At 36.7% G+C, this 21,760-nt stretch overlaps 1 long non-coding RNA gene across 2 annotated transcripts in view; it reads left to right on the forward strand.

The window, feature by feature from the left end:
* LOC104654045 overlaps positions 1 to 7,301 on the forward strand; it is a 136,208-nt gene extending 128,907 nt beyond the window's left edge. Inside the window, exon 7 of one of the 2 annotated variants that reach the window (XR_746770.2) lies at positions 6,974 to 7,301. This is a non-coding gene — a long non-coding RNA (uncharacterized LOC104654045). Of the gene's footprint in view, positions 1 to 3,961; positions 4,296 to 6,973 lie in introns of those variants that run through there. The other variant, XR_004055169.1, reaches the window with a different exon arrangement.
* The last annotated feature ends 14,459 nt before the right edge of the window (positions 7,302 to 21,760 follow it).

The following is a 21,760-nucleotide window of genomic DNA, read 5'->3' on the forward strand; positions in this document are numbered from 1 at the left end:
ATTTAGTTAGGTTGAGTTTAAATATATTTGGAAACAAATTTTGCCAAACACAACACTCAAGTTTATAGTCAGAAAAAAATGCTGTTAATGTACATTCTCTTTTGAGAAATGTCTGTTCATATCCTTTCCCCACTTTTTGATGGGGTTGTTTGTTTTTTTCTCGTATATTTGTTTGAGTTCTTTGTAGATTCTGGATATTAGCCCTTTGTCAGATGAGTAGGTTGCAAAAGAAGATATTCATACAGCCAACAGACACATGAAAAAATGCTCATCGTCACTGGCCATCAGAGAAATGCAAATCAAAACCACAATGAGATACCATCTCACACCAGTTAGAATGGCAATCATTAAGAAGTCAGGAAACAACAGGTGTTGGAGAGGATGTGGAGAAATAGGAACACTTTTACACTGTTGGTGGGATTGTAAACTAGTTCAACCATTATGGAAAACAGTATGGCAATTCCTCAAGGATCTAGAACTAGATGTACCATATGACCCAGCCATCCCACTACTGGGTATATACCCAAAGGATTATAAATTATTCTACTACAAAGACACATGCACACGTATGTTTATTGCGGCACTATTCACAATAGCAAAGACTTGGAATCAACCCAAATGTCCATCTGTGACAGACTGGATTAAGAAAATGTGGCACATATACACCATGGAATACTATGCAGCCATAAAAAAGGATGAGTTTGCGTCCTTTGTAGGGACATGGATGCAGCTGGAAACAATCATTCTTAGCAAACTATCACAAGAACAGAAAACCAAACACCGCATGTTCTCACTCATAGGTGGGAACTGAACAATGAGATCACTTGGACTCGGGAAGGGGAACGTCACGCACTGGGGCCTATCATGGGGAGGGGGGAGGGGGGAGGAGGGAGGGATTGCATTGGGGAGTTATACATGATATAAATGATGAATTGATAAAAAAAATAAAATAAAAATTAAAAAAAAAAAAAAAGTCAGGGACAGAAAAAAAAAAAAATGTACATTCTCATTATTTCTAAATGCAGCACACGAAAGCAATGGTTTTAGTTCAAAGGACAAAAGTAATTTAGTTTACCTATATGTGGTGTTCCTTATGTAAAATATATGATAAACAAAACTGGAAAAATGTATGTTACAATAAAGCCATTGGGTAGGCCAGCTGTAACCATGTTTTACCAATTGTGAGACAATTTTACATTATCTACCTCTTAAGGTAAGGTAATTCTAGAAATAAAGAATGTAAAATAATTCTAGAAATAAATGCCAACTGATATATTGTGCAGATACCAAAGTAGTTTAATATATCTCCATCCTGAGAAAGTTTTAGAAAAAATGTAACCTATTACATTCATTTTGATGCTGCAAAAAGGCTGGAGTAATCTATAACATTAAATTCATTGAACAATATCACCTTTCCAAAGTAATTGTCAAACCTACTCAAATCTTTATTATTTAAGCTCCCCTTAGAGAGCATGTAATAAATGACTTTGCATAGATGTTTATTTTAAATATCTATTTAATTTGTCAAGCTCAATGCAGGACTACTGAAAGAATAAACAGGTTGGAACATTGCTATTCATTTGTATACATCCCAGAACCTGAACCTTAAAATTAAGAATAACAGTTTTGTCAACAAAACTGAGTAAAAGGGCCGGGCGCGGTGGCTCACGCCTGTAATCCCAGCACTTTGGGAGGCTGAGACGGGCGGATCACGAGGTCAGGAGAATGAGACCATCCTGGCTAACACCAGTGAAACCCCGTCTTTACTAAAAATACAAAAATATTAGTCAGGCGTAGTGGCGGGTGCCTGTAGTCCCAGCTATTTGGGAGGCTGAGGCAGGAGAATGGCGTGAACCCGGGAGGTGGAGTTTGCAGTGAGCCGAGATGGCGCCACTACACTCCAGCCTGGGCAACTGAGCAAGACTCCGTCTCAAAAAAAAAAGAAAAAAAAAAAAAAACGGAGTAAAGGGTCAGTAGCGGTGGGTCACGCCTGTAATTCTAGGACTTTGGGAGGCTGAGGTGGGAGGATCACTTGAGCTCAGGAGTTCAAGACCAGCCGGGGCAATATAGAAAAACTCTTTATCTAAACAAAATATATATAAAAATTGGCCAGGGGCAGTGGTGCGGGCCTGCTGGACCAGCTACTCAGGAGGCTGAGGCATGAGAATCATCTGAGCCCGAGAAGTGGAGGTTGCAGTGAGCCAAGATCACTGCACTGTAGCCTGGGGGACAAAGTGAAACTCCGTCTCAAAAAAAGAAAAGAAAAAAAAAAAAAAAAAACCTGAGTAAAGATTCCTAATAAAAAGCTTTTAGTTCAAAGAAAGTGTAAAATACGGTTTTGAAGTACTCCAGTAAGTTCTGTACTCTTGACAAGAATGCCGCTAAATATAAAATGAGCACATATATACACAAAAGTGTTATAAAATTAAACTTCAGATGTAGTAATTAATTTTTGTGCATTGAGAAACATTTATCTTCTATATCAGAGATCCCCAGCCTCCAGGCCACGGACTGGTAGAGGTCTGTGGCCTATTAGGAACCCGGTAGCATGCAGGAGGTGAGTGGCAGGCAGGCAAGCATTACTGCTTGAGCTCCACCTCCTGTCAGTCAGATCAGCGGTGGCATTAGATTCTCACAGGAGCACAAACCCTACTGTGAACTGCACATGTGAGGGATCTAGGTTGCACGCACCCTGTGAGACTCTAACTAGTGCCTAATGATTTGAGATGGAACAGTTTCATCCAGAAACCATCCCCCAACCCCATGGAAAAATTGTCTTCCAAGAAACCAGTCTATGGGACCAAAAAGGTTGGGGATTGCTCTTTTAAATTATGCATTCATATATTTATATATGTTTGCAAAGATATACTTATATATATTATATGTATGTACACACACATATAAACACACACCTACATATATTGGTTAAAATGGGACTGCTCAATGGCTTTATTGTCACATACATTTTCCATTAATAATTATTATTCAATAACTTAAATCCATTGTTGTAAAACTAGGTGAAGTCAATGCCACTTTGTAAGATGTCCAAGGTCTTTGCTGTATTATTTGAGGTTCATATCATTTCACTTATGTCTTCTGTACCATGAGAAAATTAATCTATGCTTCCCCCCACCTTTTAATTTGAATAATGATTCTGCCCATTACAATCTACTTTCAGGTGCCACCTAAAGTGATAATTATTGTCTGTTGCTCTAATATGATAATCCTTTTTACCTATCACAGAACTTTTCTCTTTACACACCCCATCCATTTCATCAAAAGAAAGGGGATGTTGCTTATAATGAGTTCACCTGCTTATCAATTGAGATGGTGGAAAGAAAGAGATGGATCATTCACTGTGACTGTTTACAAAGGTGTGAGCAGGGTGTCGGGGAAGGCAGAAAAAAAAAAGTAATACTTTGGGACTAGTAACAGTAGGGTTTTTTTTTTTTTTTTTTTTTCTTTTTGAGATGGAGTCTCGCTCTGTCACCCAGGCTGGAGTGCAGTGGTGTGATCTCAGCTCACTGCAAGCTCCGCCTCCCGGGTTTATGCCGTTCTCCTGCCTCAGCCTCCCGAGTAGCTGGGACTACAGGCGCCCACCACCACGTCCAGCTAGTTTTTTGTAGTTTTTTTTTTTTTTTTTTAGTAGAGACGGGGTTTCACTGTGTTAGCCAGGATGGTCTCGATCTCCTGACCTCCTGATCCGCCTGTCTTGGCCTCCCAAAGTGCTGGGATTACAGGCTTGAGCCACCGTGCCCGGCCGGGTTTTGTTAAAATCCCTAGATCTGAATGTGTAAAGGAGACAGACAGCTGTGATAACCGCATTGCCCAGTAGGACCTGTGATCCTCAAGGGAACGTCACAGCCACGTGTTAACCCCATATGGGTGGAGCCAGAGGAGTACATATCAGATGGACCTTCCCCTTTTGCTCTAATATTCCACTATTGTTCTCCATTGACAGGAATCCTAATGGAAGCCAAGTGATGTCATCCTACAGGCCAGCTTCTCTGACTCAGAGGCAGTGTGGGGAAAAGACAGAGGAAGAGCAGGGCCAAATGGGAGATTCCAGCACCTTCTTCTTGGGGATTTGAATTCTATCTAATAAGCCTTTCAAAGCAGGGTTATTAGACTTCTGTGAGCCACAGACCCTTTTGAGAACTTGAAAACTAATAATCTCTTGGCCCAAAGACATGCACATAATAACATACACAAATGTGGCATGCACTTTTAGGGAGCATTCCATAGCTCCTTGACTCCATCCTAAGTCTCAGTTTAAGAAAGTCTGCTGTAGTATTAATAAGATTTAGGAATCTTATTTTTTATCTCACATAAAGCTGTTAATTCTACTTTCTTTGGTGAAATTCAAAAGATCAAAATAAAGGTGTATTTTATCCAGCTTTGTGGTCTCTATGCCCATCACATAGATTGTCTGGAAAATGTCCAGAATATCAAGACAACACTCTTGTCAAGAAATCCACATTTGGCAATTGTATCAATAGGAAAACAATTTACAAGCATTTATTTAAAAAATACATTTACAGGCCAGGCGTGGTGGCTCAAGCCTGTAATCCCAGCACTTTGGGAGGCCGAGACGGGCGGATCACGAGGTGAGGAGATTGAGACCATCCTGGCTAGCATGGTGAAACCTCGTCTCTACTAAAAAAATACAAAAAACTAGCCGGGCGTGGCGGCGGGCGCCTGTAGTCCCAGCTACTCGGGAGGCTGAGGCGGGAGAATGGCATAAACCCGGGAGGTGGAGCTTGCAGTGAGCTGAGATCCGGCCACTGCACTCCAGCCTGGGTGACAGAGCGAGACTCCGTCTCAAAAAAAAAAAAAAAAAAATACATTTACAGGCTGGGCGCAGTGATTCACACCTGTAATCCCAGGGCTTTGGGAGGCAGAGACGGGCAGATCACGAGGTCAGGAGATCAAGACCATTCTGGCTAACATGGTGAAACCCCATCTCTTCTAAAAATACCAAACAAACAAACAAACAAAAAATACAAAACAGTGAGGCGTGGTGACGGGCGCCTGTATTCCCAGCTACTGGGGAGGCTGAGACAGGAGAATGGCATGAACCCAGGAGGCCAAGCTTGGAGTGAGCCGAGATAGTGCCATTGCACTCCAGCCTGGATGACAGAGCGAGACTCCGTCTCAAAAAAAAAAAAAAAAAAAATTAAAAAAAATACATTTACAGGAGTTAAGAGTTTTAAATGGAGGTAATATGCAAATAACAGTATTAAATGGCTTTTAATTAAACTATTCTTATTCATATAACTGCAGGCCAAAGACATATTCTAAGTTCAAAGCCATTTGTTAGACAACCAACTCTTCTATTACAAACTCTTCTAGAGGATAATTTGGAGGTGGGCTGTATTAACTAGAGATGTTTCTAAAGAAAAGTCTTTCAAGTTTTGGAAAACCGTTGAAGTATTTTTGTCATTGGATTTCTCTCAGAGGCACGAGCATGTTTCCTACGCCAATGACTGGTGCTTCATTAGGGGTATATCCATACATATCCATAAGGATATATATATATGGATCATGGCCAGACCCTAAGGGAAAGGCTGAAATCTGTGTAGCAATATAACTGTCAAATTGACACAGGAATGGGTCTGTTGATAATAACCTGGCTAATCATTTTGCTAATTGGACAGCCAGTTGGGCCACAGTGCAAAGTCAGATCAGTTTTCAGTTTAACTACTCACACAGATGATGTTTGACTCAAATGTATTACTTTATATCAACACAGTGAATGGCTGTAGAAATAATACCACATGTGCTGCTGCCTCTTTTTAATAAGTGTCTTCCTCAATTTTCCCTGTTATAATAGAGATTTTAACACAAAAAAATTAAAGGTTATTTAGAGGATATCAATTGAAAAATGCACCCATAGGATCCTGGAAATTAATCTAGCTACCAGTGCATCTCCTAACGTAACCAGTTTATCACTTGTCTCCACTTTAAGCAGCTCTCATTCAAGTTGACTACCTTTGATTTCCTGCTTAAGAAGCACTGTGACCTTTCTCTCTGCTTTCTTCATCCACATAATATGACCTTCCCTCCCCATCCCCCCAAAAAAAACCATGTTTTTTTTTTTGTTTGTTTTGTTTTTGTGTTTGTTTTTTTGAGATAGAGCTATTGCCAGGCTGGAGTACACTGGCGCAATCTCGGCTAACTGCAACCTCCACCTCCCAGGTTCATGCAATTCTCCTGCCTCAGCCTCCTGAGTAGCTGGAATTACAGGAGCACACCACCACATCCAGCTAATTTTTTGTATTTTTAGTAGAGACAGGGTTTCACTATGTTGGCCAGACTGGTCCCAAACTCCTTACCTCGTGATCTGCCCTCCTCGGCCTCCCAAAGTGCTGGGATTACAGTGTGAGCACCGCACCCGGCCCATTTATTTCTTTTATTAGCAATTTTTCAGCTGGAAAATTAAAGAAAAAATTGCAAAGTTTCCAATGTAGAGATGAATTAGCAATTAAAGCCAGATTGTTGTCTGCTAGTTATAGAAGACGCCCCTCAAAGCAAGGAATTTTGCAGTGGGTTTAGAGAAAACCATCAGAATTATTGTTCATATTTCATATCAAGTGAATTATTGTGACATGAAAACTAGTTAGACGAAAAGTTTTAAAAGTAGAAATAAAGCTTTGCTAATATTCACAGAATTACTAAAAAGAGTTAAGTCTTCAAAAATGAGTTGACTATAGTAAGAGTTGCAGCATTTTTTGGCTACATAGCTTGCTACCTTATGGGAATAAAACTACTCTCAAAATTTTGTGTCTGTTTCTTTAAAATATTTGTTTGTTTTCAAAAGAATTATTTAGGCCCTTTAGTCTTTTTCGTGATTGGAATATCCATCATGTTACTTTATAATTAATGATCAAAACTCCCACCGTGTCAAGCTAAACTAGGAATCAAGAAAATTGATCTATTTATGCTTCATCTTCTTTATTTCTCCTGTTTATAGTGAAATGAACAGTGAGACAAATGGTGGAAAGAGAATCTTTCTGCGGTGATACATCTTGGTACTGTGGGAAAAGCTTATCCACGTGGAAAAATATATAATCCTGAAGAATGATTGACTTTGAATATTTGCATTGGGCTGAGTAGAACATTATCACAAGTTTTCCTACCAGATTCTTTGATAAGTAAAAAAGGGAAAAAATATATAGATAATGCTAATAAATTTGCTTCTGCTGTTTCCTCCGCCTGAAATTTCCTTTTCCTGTCCATGTTCACCTATCCTTATCAAGAGTGCCTGCGTGATTCCAAGTTCTCTTGCCTAAAGCTCCATTTGATGCTCTCCAAAGAGAATTGTTCTTCTCATCTTCTACCACCAAAGCTTTTCATAGCTTGATCTCCTTGATCTTTTCACGTCATGAGCCTCAAATGCTTTATGTGGTCTCATGAGCTCTTATCTTACCAAGAGCATTTATAATACAGTTTTCTAATGGCTAACTTGACTTTCTTCTCTTGTAAAACTCTTAAGGATATAAAACATCTTTTTCTTAGAATTACTTTTGCACAGAACACTCCTTTCCTTTCAGATAATAGGTCATCAATAAAATATCAGTGCTTCCAATTGGCACCCAATTATAATAAAGGTTTTCAATTTTTTTTTTTTTTTTTTTTTTTTTTTTTTGAGATGGAGTATCGCTCTGTCGCCCAGGTTGGAGTGCAGTGGTGCGATCTTGGCTCACTGCAACCTCCGCCACCTCCCGGGTTCACGCCATTCTCCTGCCTCAGCCTCCCGAGTAGCTGGGACTACAGGCGTCCGCCAACACACCTGGCTAATTTTTTGTATATTTAGTAGAGATGAGATTTCTCGTTTTTAGCCAGGATGGTCTCGATCTCCTGACTTCGTGATCCACCCGCCTCGGTTTCCCAAAGTGCTGGGATTACAGGCATGAGCCACCGTGCCTGGCCAATAGTTTTCCCACTCTATGTGTTGCCTTTCAATTCTGTTGATTGTATCCTTTAATGCACAGAAGTTAACCCATTAGTGTATAACCCATTAATCCAGAGCCCTCGTGACCTAATTACCTCTTAAGGCCCCACCTCTCAATAATGCCACATTGGGGCTTACATTTCAACATGAGTTTTGGTGAGTACAAATATTCAAACCATAGCACACGGCCAGGTTAACTTATTGATATTCTTGGCTGTAATTGCTATGGACATATGGAAAACCAGTGTTTTCTTCTCAGAGCTACAAATTTTAGTCATTTGTCCATTCTGTAGCTCAAAGGACTAAACTTTAAGGAAGAAAAGATCAGAGCAAGTTTTACATTCTATTGAATGTAAAATAGATTCATTAGAATGAATGAATTTTCATTCTAATGCCCAGTGGCTTTAATGTGTTTACTATACACATGACTCACTATACTCAATGGCTTTAATGTGTTTACTATAAGCCCTTTAAGGAAAGATATTATTCCTTTCATTTATTTTCCCTCATAACATGCTGTCAATGTTGCTTAAATATAATTGAATTAATAAACGAGTGGTATCACATTTTTAAGATTGCTATTGCAACTAGATGATGTTTCATGAATGAAAAATATATTAATATGACTCTTTAAAATAATGTAATCTGCCTCATTTAGGTATGTAGTATATTAGCACCTAAGAACAGAGTTGCCTGTGGTGATCTCAGCTTGTCTTTAATTAAAACGAAACTATTACTACAGTTAAACATGTTGGATAGTAGAGCACTGTTCAACCATGTTGACTGTCCTTGTGAAAAACTCACTCTGGTCTCCAAGGCCTTATGCAAACTGGGGTTCACCTAGAAATGCCCTTTTCTTCATTCATTATGGTCCAGCCACACTGGCCTTTTCATATTGTTTCTCTAACATGCTTGTTTGTGCCATAAAATTGTATTCTTATACTTGCCCTCAAATCTTCTCGAAGTTGACATTTTGTTACCATTCGGGTCTCAATGCAAATGTCATGTCTTCAAGATATCTTTCCTGAAGATAAACATAAGCAGCTTCCTTCAGTCATTCTCTTTTACATCACTCTGTTTTAATTGCCTAATCAGATTTATCACTATTTGAAATTATGTAGTTTGTTTTAATTTTCAAATCCAATGATTTGAAAATGAAATATATATATTCTAATATATAGATTAGAAGCTTCATGACAACAAGATCCTTATTGTTTGTAGCTGCTATTTCGTTACTGTCTAGAATAGTGTAATTTATTGAATAAAATAGAATTCTAAATAAGTATCAGCTCTTTCTGTCTATATCCCTAGAATATGAGTAACTACTGGAAGTATACTTAGATATGGACTATAGTATATGATTTTGTTCCAAGCTATATAGCAAAAGTCAGTAGCACATCATCAATGACTCAAGTTAAATATAAGTTGAAAAAGAAGAAAAATTTGTTTTTAGCACCTAATTCAAATTTGGGGGAAAGGCACTGTACTGTGAATACTTATTATAATTTGGTTGAAACTGATCTGATGTGGATTTAAGGTGCATTAGAGGTGTTTGGAATTGAAGACAAGGGTCTGTAAAGATAATATATTATTCTAGCCTTCATGGCTTCCTTAAAATTGAAACTGTTCTCCATGATCCTCCTTTGGGAAAGGAGACTTACTCAGAGTGGGGGTTTGCTTGCATTTGATTGTTCAGCTGTATATCAACTGGCATGGGTTCAGCAGAGGTCTCTGCCATTTTGCATTCAATCCTCCTGAAAATCACCACCCAAATATCCTACAACAGGGATCAGGCTTCGGTTTAAGTGCTGCTCCGCTCACATACTTGTGTTCTAGTCATTTAGAAAAGTGTGATTAAAAACCATTATGTGCCCTAACAGATGTGACCTTAAAGAGTCTACTAAGGTTTAAAAAAAAAAAAAAAAAAAAGGTGCAAAGCAATAGTGGTTAGACTAACACCAGGAAAGTATTATATGAGCTGAACCACACTGAATAACTTCTCATTGATTACTACCTTCTGTTTCAAGAAAAATACCACGATGTTTAAGAATGAGCTGCAATGTTCTTACATCAACCCCCTTTCCCCATCTCACTACTTCCCTGGTTCTAACGAGGAAGAAATTAAACGTAGATGGTTACTGAATTTTAAATGCTGTTCATTGAAGAGGAATTATTGGATTGTTACCATCTTCATTTCCTCTAGTCTCAGATAATTTAAGCCATGTGCCAAGAAAATACAAAACAAACAAAACAAAGCCATGGAAACCATTTAGAAAATAAGATCCTTTTATTTTAAAAATCTCTCTTGTAAACACTAAAGTAATTTTAGGAAACAAGTTAGCTACCTTTTATTAAGCATACTGCTCCTGTTAACTGAGAGTTTTGCTAATTTCCCCGAGAGTTCACAAAAGCATCTCAATGTTTCGTATTTAATGTAATATGCTATACCTTGTCCACAAATATGGAACTACTCAGCTACCAGTGTTAAAACATGTATATAAATTGTCAATACAGTAGGAGAGCCTTTTTTAAACTAGTAATTATCTTTCCTATGATTAATAGATTATTCTGCTCTTCTCTCCACAAATATTTTGGTCCTACTTGTGACCAGAGATATATATTTATGACATCTCTTGATCAAAGGATGGAGTCTGTAAGCCTGAGAACTGGACAACTGGACTGGGATTCAGTAATACCAGGCATAAAATATAATATAGTTTCCTGGAAAAGTCTATTAGCAATACACATATGTGCTTCACAAAAGTTTGTAGAAAAATGAGAATAAACTATTTTTTTCTCAATTATCATGCTGAATAATGCATTTTACCTTCAATTTTATTTTTATTTGATGTGGATTTATAGCATGCATAGATATGTTAAGCAATATGACTATAAAGTAGGGCTGTTGCACATTGCAGATGGTAACTGTGAATCCCTTGCATGACAAAGAATGAAACTTAAAGAAAAGTAATCCTATTATAGTAAAGGCTTTGTACATTGCACAATGTTTTGTTAAATCATTAGCACTTTTCAGATATTATCAAGCAAAAAGATATTATATAGTTTGAGAAAACTTTCTTAAGTTAAAAATAAAATATATTTAAATGGTCCTTAATATATTCTGTAAAGCAAGAGAGAGGTACAAATACCAGTAGTATTTATACCCAACTTTTGCAAATTTTAGTAGATTTGTTGTTTGAAATAAGCCTCCACAAACAAAGTTGCCTGCCTCTTCTAATAGCAGCCAATTTAAACATCACTTTGAAGTTTACAAATCATAGTCTGTTAATGGGGGTAATTAAAATGACATAGCATTTCATTTTAATTATTGAAATAGTGTGTGTCATGAGGGTGTAAATCAGGGACTTGTGACTTGTGGAAAATCAGAGTCAGGACAATGTTATCAAAGAATTGAGGAAAGTAGTTAACGGTTGGGGAAAGACACTTCATCATTTATTAAGTTGGTGCAAAAGTAATTGCGGTTTTTGCCATTACTGCAATTATTTTTGCACCAACCAAATACTTAAGTCATCTTTGTTCTTGAGGTAAACTGAGAATTCATGGTTTCCCTCCGAGAAGAATTAAAAGCTTATGATATAAGCACATGAGAAACAGGAAGCTAAAGGGTTGTTTTTAAATCAATGGGTTCAAGATGGCCCCCTCCACCAGACTTCTGTGTTCCCAGCCCCACTGCACCAAGGCCTCTAGTAGAAGCTAGCAAAGAGAGTCATGAGCTCACCACATGTAGCTCATAAAAACATGGGGTGGTAAATATAATTCCTTTACACGCAGTACCTACCAACGATTCCGAGCAATGTTAAGATTTCCAAGGATGCCAGAGCAACACAGGTGAGTGTGATGACTTGTAAAGAGCTTTGAAGCTGAAGAGTAGACTTGCCATGGGGCAGGGAAGACAGCAAAACCCAGGATAACTTCTTTATAACTCGGAGACATTGGTGCCAATATCTACTGCTGAGTGAAAACATACAGTTGGAAGATACTGTGTTTGAGCTGGCTGGACAGAAATTAATTCTTGGACATCCTACTCATTCTTTTCCTTCTAAATCTGTATTTCTTAAGGAATATATTAGGAATGTTCCAGAATGTTCTCTGAAAGGTCTAAAATCTTGCTTGGTAAAATACTTATAGGGTCTTTTGATGGAGAGGGGGTAAGAGATTTTTGTGGGAAAGTTGGAAGATAGAGGATAATGGAGTAAGAAGATTGCAGTTAAAAAAAAAAAAAAGTCTAGGTCTTAAAATTGCATCTGTCCTTTACCTTCAACTACTATCTAATCCTTGGCAAATCATTTCCCCCATCAGAACCTCGGTTCCCTCATGAGCAAAATGAAAATAATAATGACTTAGAGAACTCTTGACAAGAATTACATGAAACAGTGTCTGTAAAAGGCCTAATGGAATATAATAGACTCTTAATTTTTCATTTCATTAAATTCCTTTGGAAAATTCATAGTCTATCTTGCCTGAAATGAAGGTAGAGTATTTATAGTGCTGTTTTTTTCGTTATCTATTTTGATTAAGATTTATATAGGAAACAGTATGGACCTAGACAGGCCAAATGTAGTAGTGACACCCAGACTGTATGTGTGCTTGAGACTAAGAACATGTAAAGAAGGCAAGAAGTAAAGAACTCCCATCATGCCTAGAGGCAGCACAGCCTTCCTGCATGGATGTTTCAGGATATTTCAACAGAAACTTCACAGTTCTTGCAGGAATTGGTGCCACTCTGTATTTCTATGTCTTATAATTGCTAAAAGGAATAGATAAGCAGTGCAGTGGATGAGTTTATTTTCAAGTGTTTTTAGCGCATAGGGTAGGGTTTGTAATGATAAGGTAATGTTAAGAAAAATCCCTAAGATAGGAGAATGAGAGAGTGAGGGGAGAAGGTAAAACTCATTCTATTCTTGTTCCCTCAGGTGAAGCTTGATTGAAATTTTCTGTGGATGAATTGTTACATGAAGCATAGTTCTAGAAGGTAGTGAGAAGTTAGGAATATAACCATCTCTGTTTCACTCCAGCCCTGTAAGTCTTGACTATACAGCTGTAAGAGAACTCTGTATTATATATGCAAAACCCCATTGCCCAAAGATAACTTCTAAATTAAAGAAATATTTTTCTTCTCTATTTAACTGTAGGTCTTGAAACCTTTTAGTGATGCATTTCCTTCTACTCTGTCTTCTAGCAGTCACTAAATATACTTTTACCTACAATGGAAGCAAGTTTGATTTTAAATGAAGACAATTTAGATAAACTTTGGGATCTGTGTAAAATGATACTTAGAATATTCATGAATTCTGATCTCACACAGTTTTCAACAATAACACTTTTGTATTTAAGCCAATATGCTTATCTTTAGAATACTATTCCCTCTAATAATAAAACTTCATTTTAAATTATACATAGTGTTATACATTTTTACAACTTATGTAAGATTATTGACATCGACTCAACCCATATTTTGACACCATTACCCATACATGCAAGATATATGTTTGTGGAGATACACAGTAATCTACCTTACACTTTACAACTTGGATTTTAGTCTCTTTTGTTCTCTTTCAGACAAGATCTAACTCCTGTTACCTAGACTGGCATGTGATGGTGTAATACTGGCTCACTGCAGTTCAACTTCCTGGGCTCAGGCAATTCTCCCACCTCAGCCTCCCTGGTAGCTGAGACTACTGGCATGCACCACCACGCCTGGCTAATGTTGGTAATTTTAGTAGAGAAGAGGTTTTGCCTTTTTGCCCAGGCTGGTCTCAAACTCCTGGGCTCAAGCAATCTCCCTGCTTCAGTCTCCCAAAGTGCTAGGATTACAGACTTAAACCACTGCGCCTGGCCTAGTCTTATTTTATTATTATTATTTTTTTAATGCAAGACATTGATATCTCTCTCTTCTAACAATGATGGTACTTGTATATGATATGCCAGCTACACTTCTGTGGAGCTGCAAGTATGTTAGCCTTGGTAAATGAGAGACATGAGTGAACATTGATCATATGGCAGATATCTAACAACTTACAGACAAATCTATATCTGTAAAATAAAAATTCTCAATTGTGTTTTCTGCTTTGTTATATTTCACTTAAATGTGGGAACCAAAAAAGTAGATGTAAAATTAGTTCTCCAGACTAAGATTTCATAATATTAAAAGAGCTTTGCTTATTTTAGGAAAATTTGCACTGATAAAAAAGGCATATAATGACCAAGTTATTAAAAATTTATTTATAGTTAAAATACATGTGTGACTATAAATGTTTATCCCTATATTGCAACATTTAATTAGTATGAATACAACCAAGCTCAGGTCGTCTTGCATATTCAGTATGGTAAATATTGTTTCAAAATGCTTTAAAGAAAATGTTTAAAATAGTGTACTGTGAATTAAAATATTTAGTGGCCATGAAAGGATAAGATACAAGGACTTAAATTGTTATTTTGTTCTTTAAATAAATGCATTGAACTGATTATAATATTTTATACATTTCGATGTAACAAATTACTTTGTGGGATATAACAGGAAACCAAGCTAATTTTCCATCAATTGCACTGTCGAAGATTGTCCTACTGTAATATTTTGATTTTAGGGCATTAGGACTTATTTCTAGCAGAATACTGGAATAGAAGTATTCAGCTCTGACATAGTCATTCGTTTCTGTCTCAGGACCTAGGTACATTTTAATAGATGGGATGAGAGAGAAAGGGCTGTTTTGTCTCTCAAGGAATTGCTAAACCAGATGTTGAAAAGGGAGGAGAGATTTTTAAATTTTAGTTGAAAAGCAGTATCCAATGAATTAAAAACTGATACCCAATCAGTAACAATGCCTCCAGCCAGATAGCTTTGGGCACTTCTGAGTCCACCTCTGGCCACTTCTTTACTCCTCCATGAAGTGACTTTTCCAGGTCACTTCTTGTTGTATATTTGTGGAGGATTTCTGCTAGAAGCGTGCAGATCACCATCTGCTCTGCAGATCAAAGGCATCCATCTCCTAAGTTTCCCGCTGAAACAAGAGTCAATGCTGGAAAATTTAATTCAGTGAATGCCACTCATAAAACGAATTGCAGATTTTAATGCACCTTAATTTTCAAAGGAATTTAGTCTATGATATTTAGCTAAAAATAAAAATACAATAATATAATGGTGTAATTAGTTTTCTTAAATTATTATATTTTCTGTTTGGTGCCTGACAGAGGGGAAAATGGCATTGTTGTACTTCAAAGACATTTTTCTTCATTCTGTCTTAGCAGGCAAAAGTTGTGGAGTTTTTTTTTAATAGTATTTACACATAATGAGATGGTTATAAAAATCTAAGCTTATTTTCAACATGTAAAGAAATGTTTCTGAGTGACGTTTGTGTGTTGTAAATTTAAGCAATCTTTCCTTAACTTTGAAATTTTTCAAACCTTTTATCTTTGAAAGGTTTCTGTTAAAAGCTGAAAACATCAAAATTAAGAAGCTGAACCCCCAAATTTCTGATTTTGAAGATGGAAAGCCATCTGAACTTTTACAGGATTCCAGCAGGGGGCAGTGGAATTCCACAGACGAATTTGATGGCTGTGCTGAAAAAATAGATGCCCAGAATGTAAATCTCTGAAGAGAAATCTGTCTTAACACAGCTACCTCAGGAAAGGGGGAATTATTGCACTTAATTAAAGTGTATTGACACCATATGTGGCCCCACCTCTCCCACTCCCCTTTTTGGATTCATTAAGAATTAAAAAAAAAAAAAATCAGAGACTAGTAAAGGCAATATTCCTATAGTGCCTGTGACTTAACCCTTAATCATTAATCCTATAAAAATTACACTTAAACAAAAAGCTAGTTAGTAAACAGAAGCCTTTCAAATTAGACAATTTATGTTCATTATCTCTATAACTCAAAGTCAGTCTTTGGACTGTTTTGTAAAATATTTTTCTCTTAATGACAGTTTGTATTTTCTTCTGTAATATTTTCAACAATTTTAAATGACAGCAAAGCTCTAATTATTTTTGCCAGTGAGGTTTACATAAAGATTGAATGTTTTTAGATCATCTGAAAAGAAATAGAAATCATATTTGTGTGGGTCTCATTCCCCATATTTTTTAAAGTTCTTGCACTTTGAATAAAATACATCCGTTAGAGTTAAAAGTGAAACCTTTTTGTTATGACTTGGATACTGATTTAAAAATTAAGCTAAATTTGACTCTTTGGAAAAATGTAGCTAAAAAGTCCGATTTTAAGAAACCTTTCAATACATTGTCTTATTTATTCTCTTTTTTTGTCACAACTCTTGTGTTCTTTTTATTTTTTTAACTGAGTTTGTACTTTACTTCTTCAAAACGCATTTGGAGGCAGAAATATATATTATCATCACATTTGAATTAGTTCTAGAATTAACACCTAAAATCTGAATTTTTTATATTCTAATGAAATTGGTTTCTTCCTTATGTATTTTAAGATTTTAATATTTTATTTAATATATTATTTTCTGATTGAAAAATAATAAATAAGATTGTAGAACATTTAGAAAACACAGATAACCAATATAAACAACATTTAATGACCCATACTTCTACCAGACTGCTGTCAGAATGGTAATATTTTTCCCTCCTTTTTTACATCGGTATAAGAATATTTATTTAACATCAATATACATTTATTATAACATACACCTCACATATGTTGAGATACATTTTTTACATATTAATATATATTTCATATATCTGTATATATACACATATGTAATGTTGGATTATACCAGCTATAGAATTTTATAATTTTCTTATTTCTACCAAATATTATGCTGTGTAGACTTTCCCATCTTTAGGTTATCACTATATGATTTTAAATGGGTACGAACTATTACATCATATAGATTTACCATAATTCATTTATTTTTCCTTGTAGATAAATAATACATCTGAAACTATAGTAGCCTAGAAATTGAAAGTTAATTCTAAAGTCAAAAGTGTTTCATGGTATCAATTGAGTCTTTTGACTTAAAAGCTCTGTCTTTGAAATTAGGTCCGTTCACTAATCTGAGTAAACAGCTAGTAACTACAATTTAGAAGTCTTAAAAGGGAAGGAAGAATATTGACTGTATACTCTAAGGGATGAGATACATATTTTAATGACTATATTTTAATACCATAAAGAAAGGAAGGTAGAGTTTGAGACTCCTGTGATTATCACATGTGCATGCTTTTGCTTACAATGAAACCCTCTTGGTCCTTTTGTTAGGGTGAGACAGACTTTAGAATGAATGCCATTTTTCAATATTCATATGCCCCAAAATATTTTTAGATACTTTTTCTGCTACTGTACAAAACATAAAATATAAATTCAATATTTCATTATATTATTAAAAATCATACATTTAGTAACTAAATTTGAAAGCTAGGTACAAAATATTTAAAAATCTCACAAAGTTCGGGGAAGCTAATATTAATGAAACGTCTTCTTGTGAGTGGAAGAAGTTCTTGCCACACTCCCATAAATTCTAGTTTTCAATAAGCTGTATACTGATTTATTTTATCATATTGATATAAGAACTTTGGCATGGCTTATAAGTTAACTATATATTTGACACCAAGTACAGAATGAATACAGAATTGATTGCATAGGGTGATTGTCCTAACCATTTTTTGGGAAAATATTTAGTTTAGGTAGCTATATAAATATCTATTCTACATATTTATAGACCTTGCAGTTTTTAAAGGCCTTCCATATTTTTGGAGTAGGTAGAGGAAAATCAGAATATTAGTATCCTAATATTATATGTGTGAAAACTTAGAATTGGCTGAAATATTGATTAACGTTAGTAGTTATTAGATCACCATAATACAGCATGCTGAGAACTGAATCCTCTTTGCAGATGCATGCCTTAGTGTTCATCCCACTGCAACATCACGTTATTTTAAGCTACTAAACCCTTCATATCTGTGTCTAAGTAACTGCATACATCATGCTTAATCTGTAAGTATATTGTATATAAGTATAATATATGTATATACACATATGTGTGTGTGCGTGTGTGTGTATATATAGAGAGGGGGGAATACAAAGGAAGCATATAGAAAGTGTATACAAATGAAAACACCTAACTATATATACATTGAACTATTTTCAGCTCATAATTAGCCAAAGAAAAAATAAATAGTAAATTTAAGAATCCTACATTTCTTTACACTCTGGCCTGTGGATTATTTTTAAACAAAGAAGCATTTTCAGCCTTAATCATAGCTGTGAGTAAATGAAAGCGCTCCTGCACATTTGAATTTCACAGGTTTTGTATTTCACACTGGGAGTCAGGCTTTCACAGATTTTTAACTACCTTAAAACCTTGTTAACTTTCAGCTGAAATTGCTGTTTTACAATGTCATGTTCTTGTGGGAATACAGGATCTTTTAGAAAGCAGTTTTGAGGAACTCTATTCCCAGAGCAATCTAAATCCAAAGCTGGGTGGAAACAGTACTAGTTGGTAGAAGTTACTTTGGCTTAAAGGGCAAGCTATGTTTACAGACAAATGGTACAATAAAACAAAGGTGAGTTTTCTTTAAAATCAAAATGCATGAGAATATTCTTCTCATTGAGAATGACAAGGACTAGCTCTGTTGCGGCTGTTATATTGGGGTATACCAGATGCTTGTAATGTCTTCTTTCTGCTATTGCTGCATGAGGAAGGTGCTGCAACTTACTGGTGACTCCTAGGTAGCTGATGCTCTCCATCTGCTCCCACCTGGCACTTCCCTGGATAGCCACGTGCAATAGGGAGTGCCAGTCTGAGATATCATAGTTAGCCTGCGGCTGTGAGCTCAGTCATAGTGTTGAGGGCTTTAATTCTAAGTGAAAATGAAAAGCCAAGCTGGGAACCACCTGAGGATTTCAATAGTTAGTAGGTAAGGAAAAGGGCTCAGGATGGTCCTCTTTGAAGTCTACCAAATGGAGAACAAAAGGAAAGTGAAGGCTGAGTAGGAATCAGAACCATTAAGGCTTTGAGAATAGGTATTTAGATCATGTGCATAAAATATCCTAGCACATAAGGACATGGCTTACAGATTAGTTATTTATTTATTTAGAGATGGAGTCTCGCTCTGTTGCCCAGGCTGGAGTGCAGTGGCGTGATCTCGGCTCACTGCAAGCTCAGCCTCCTGGGTTCACACCATTCTCCTGCCTCAGCCTCTGGAGTAGCTGGGACTACAAGTGCCCACCACCACACCCGGCTCATTTTTTGTATTTTTAGTAGAGACAGGGTTTCACCGTGTTAGCCAGGATGGTCTCGATCTCCTGACCTCATGATCCGTCCACTTTGGCCTCCCAAAGTGCTGGAGTTACAGGCATGAGCCACCGTGCCTCGCCTCCAGACTTTTTTTAAAAAAGAATTTTGTACTCTAACTTCCTTCTAAACCAGTCATTCTTAACCTGGGAAGATTTTGCTCCTAGATGATAGTTGGCACTATCTGGAGACATTTTTGGCTGTCATACCTGGCGGGAGAGGTGCTGCTGGCATCTAGTGAGTAGAGGCAAAAGATGTTGGAATCATCTTACAATGGACAGAAAAGCCTGCCCCACAGGCCCACCCCGTGACAAAGAATTGTCCAGTCAAAAATGTCATAATACACAAGTTGAGAAACCCTGGTTTAAGCCCAATTTTCTGGTGATGTGACTGTGTCTACCAATTAAGAGCAGCTAGTTAATCGGAGAAATTATATCAAAATGGAAATACATAACTGACATACAAATTCTTAGACCTACAATAAAAGCATCACGAGTGATTTAGTTATTTAGTTTTGTGAAGAGTCACGAGCAGAGTACTTCCTGTATTTGTCATGATGGTGTGTTTTTCAGGACTTTATCGTCCTCTTATAAATGTTCACTGTAAAGAGAAAAAAAAAAGTGTGCAGGAAATAAGAATGCGAATTTCCCTAAATAATAAAGGAAACAAAATAATAGAGAAGTTTCAAATTAAGTAAGGGCCAAAAAATAGCTGTAGAAATAAAATATTAGTGTGTCTGGTAATGTAATATAGGTTTTCTTCCCCCCTATTTTTAAGGCACGTATTGGACTATAAAGAAAAACGCATTTGGTTTGTCTGAGTTGCGCTGCATTCCTCATTACAGGCTTTCCTCTCCTAGAAAGCTTTCTAGACCTCTATGAAACAGACATTGTGGGGTGTGAAACTGTCAAATGCAGACAAAAGGCTTCCAAGGGGCCTAGTGTTGCATTAGAAGGCACTTGTTTTCCATCTCAAAATCGAGCTTGCATGTGATGAAGTCTGTTTTTTTCTAAAACTTGGCAGCAGCTGACCAGTAAAATTTGGTCTTTGCCGGAAGTCTTAGCTACAGCGGTGGCAAGGGTTAATATTAAACCCACCACAGCATTTTGCACAATCTCCCAGGAGATCTTTCAATGGATTTCCACTGCCACTGGAAATAATGGCTCGCAGCTGCAGCAACCCATAGTAACACTTGATATTCCCGTCGCAAGCAGACCAGTGCTTTCAGTGGAAATGAGAAAATCACCAGTGCGGTGCTATACACTGTGCCTGGGGTCAAAGTTCCCAAGCTGCAACCTAAAATGACCTCTCAGCCCAACACTCAGCCTCGGTTGCTTCTGGATGTGTCTGTTACCTCCTTATTTCATGAAAAGTACATATTGGCATGCGTGTATAAAGGTAAAAGCCAATGAAGAGCCCTAGGGAACCTGACATTCCTGGTATAAAGGGAATTGATTTCTGTTTTTTCACAGAGTAGTTTTCATCTACTTAAAGGGAATCTAGAGTTATTCTTTCAAGATTGTGGAGAAAATGTCCAAATATGCCATATAATTTAAATGCAAAAGAATGTTTCTCTTTTCCCAATCCTTCTAAGTACCTCTAATCCATCGGTCCCAGTGCTAAAAGTCCATCATCATTGGATATAACATTCTCTTGGGATAAAACTTTGGACATTAGAAACAATTCGTAAAACTAGAGCTACCTTCAGAGAAATATGACAAACTATTATTTAGAGAAATTCTCAAGCATGGCAGTTCCTAAGACTCTGGTACTGTTTGTACATCTTCCCTGCTCTCCATCATCTAAGAGATCAACATTTACTCCAGCAATCATTGACTTATGTATTTAGGTACTTCTTTATTCAATCATTCCTTCACTATTCATGCATTCACTAGATAGACTGGTTACATGCCAAGACATTGCCATGCAAGGGGACGAGTACATGGCCTATGCCATTTGTCTGGGCAAGTTCCTTATTTAGACCAGCTGTTCTGGAGAAGTGACCTCTCAAGCTCTCCAGATACTACAGTGATTTAAATCAAGCACAACCTTCACTGCCCCCCTCCGCCCTTCCTCACATTGCAAATTATGTATCTGTATCTAATGTTTTGTTTTTATATTTTGTATGATATATTTTGAAATATTACATAGTATATACATCTACATAAATAGACATATATATGTATTTGAATGTGTGTAAGGGAGCTATGTGGAGACTGCTCTACGCATCCCACAATTCTATGCCATACTGTAAATGGGCTGTGACAGAATTTTAAAGTATCAGAAAGCACTGGAGCTGCTCTATGATGTCATGGAGGTCCCTTGAGAAAATGTCATAAAGTGAGTTGCATGTGGTGATAAGAAGCCACTAAAATAAACAGACTTCTCTATAATTACTAAATTTCTCAGAAAAACAATTAGAGTGTTTGAGACATTTTGTATCTGTCTTCCACTGAGTTCAAAGTTTCCGCTCCACCCATTTTCTAAAAAGTGCCAGTTGAAATTGTGCAGCATAACCAAAAGAAAAAAGAAT

This window comes from Rhinopithecus roxellana, chromosome 19 (genome assembly GCF_007565055.1).
Source record: "Rhinopithecus roxellana isolate Shanxi Qingling chromosome 19, ASM756505v1, whole genome shotgun sequence".
Classification (NCBI taxonomy): domain Eukaryota; kingdom Metazoa; phylum Chordata; class Mammalia; order Primates; family Cercopithecidae; genus Rhinopithecus; species Rhinopithecus roxellana.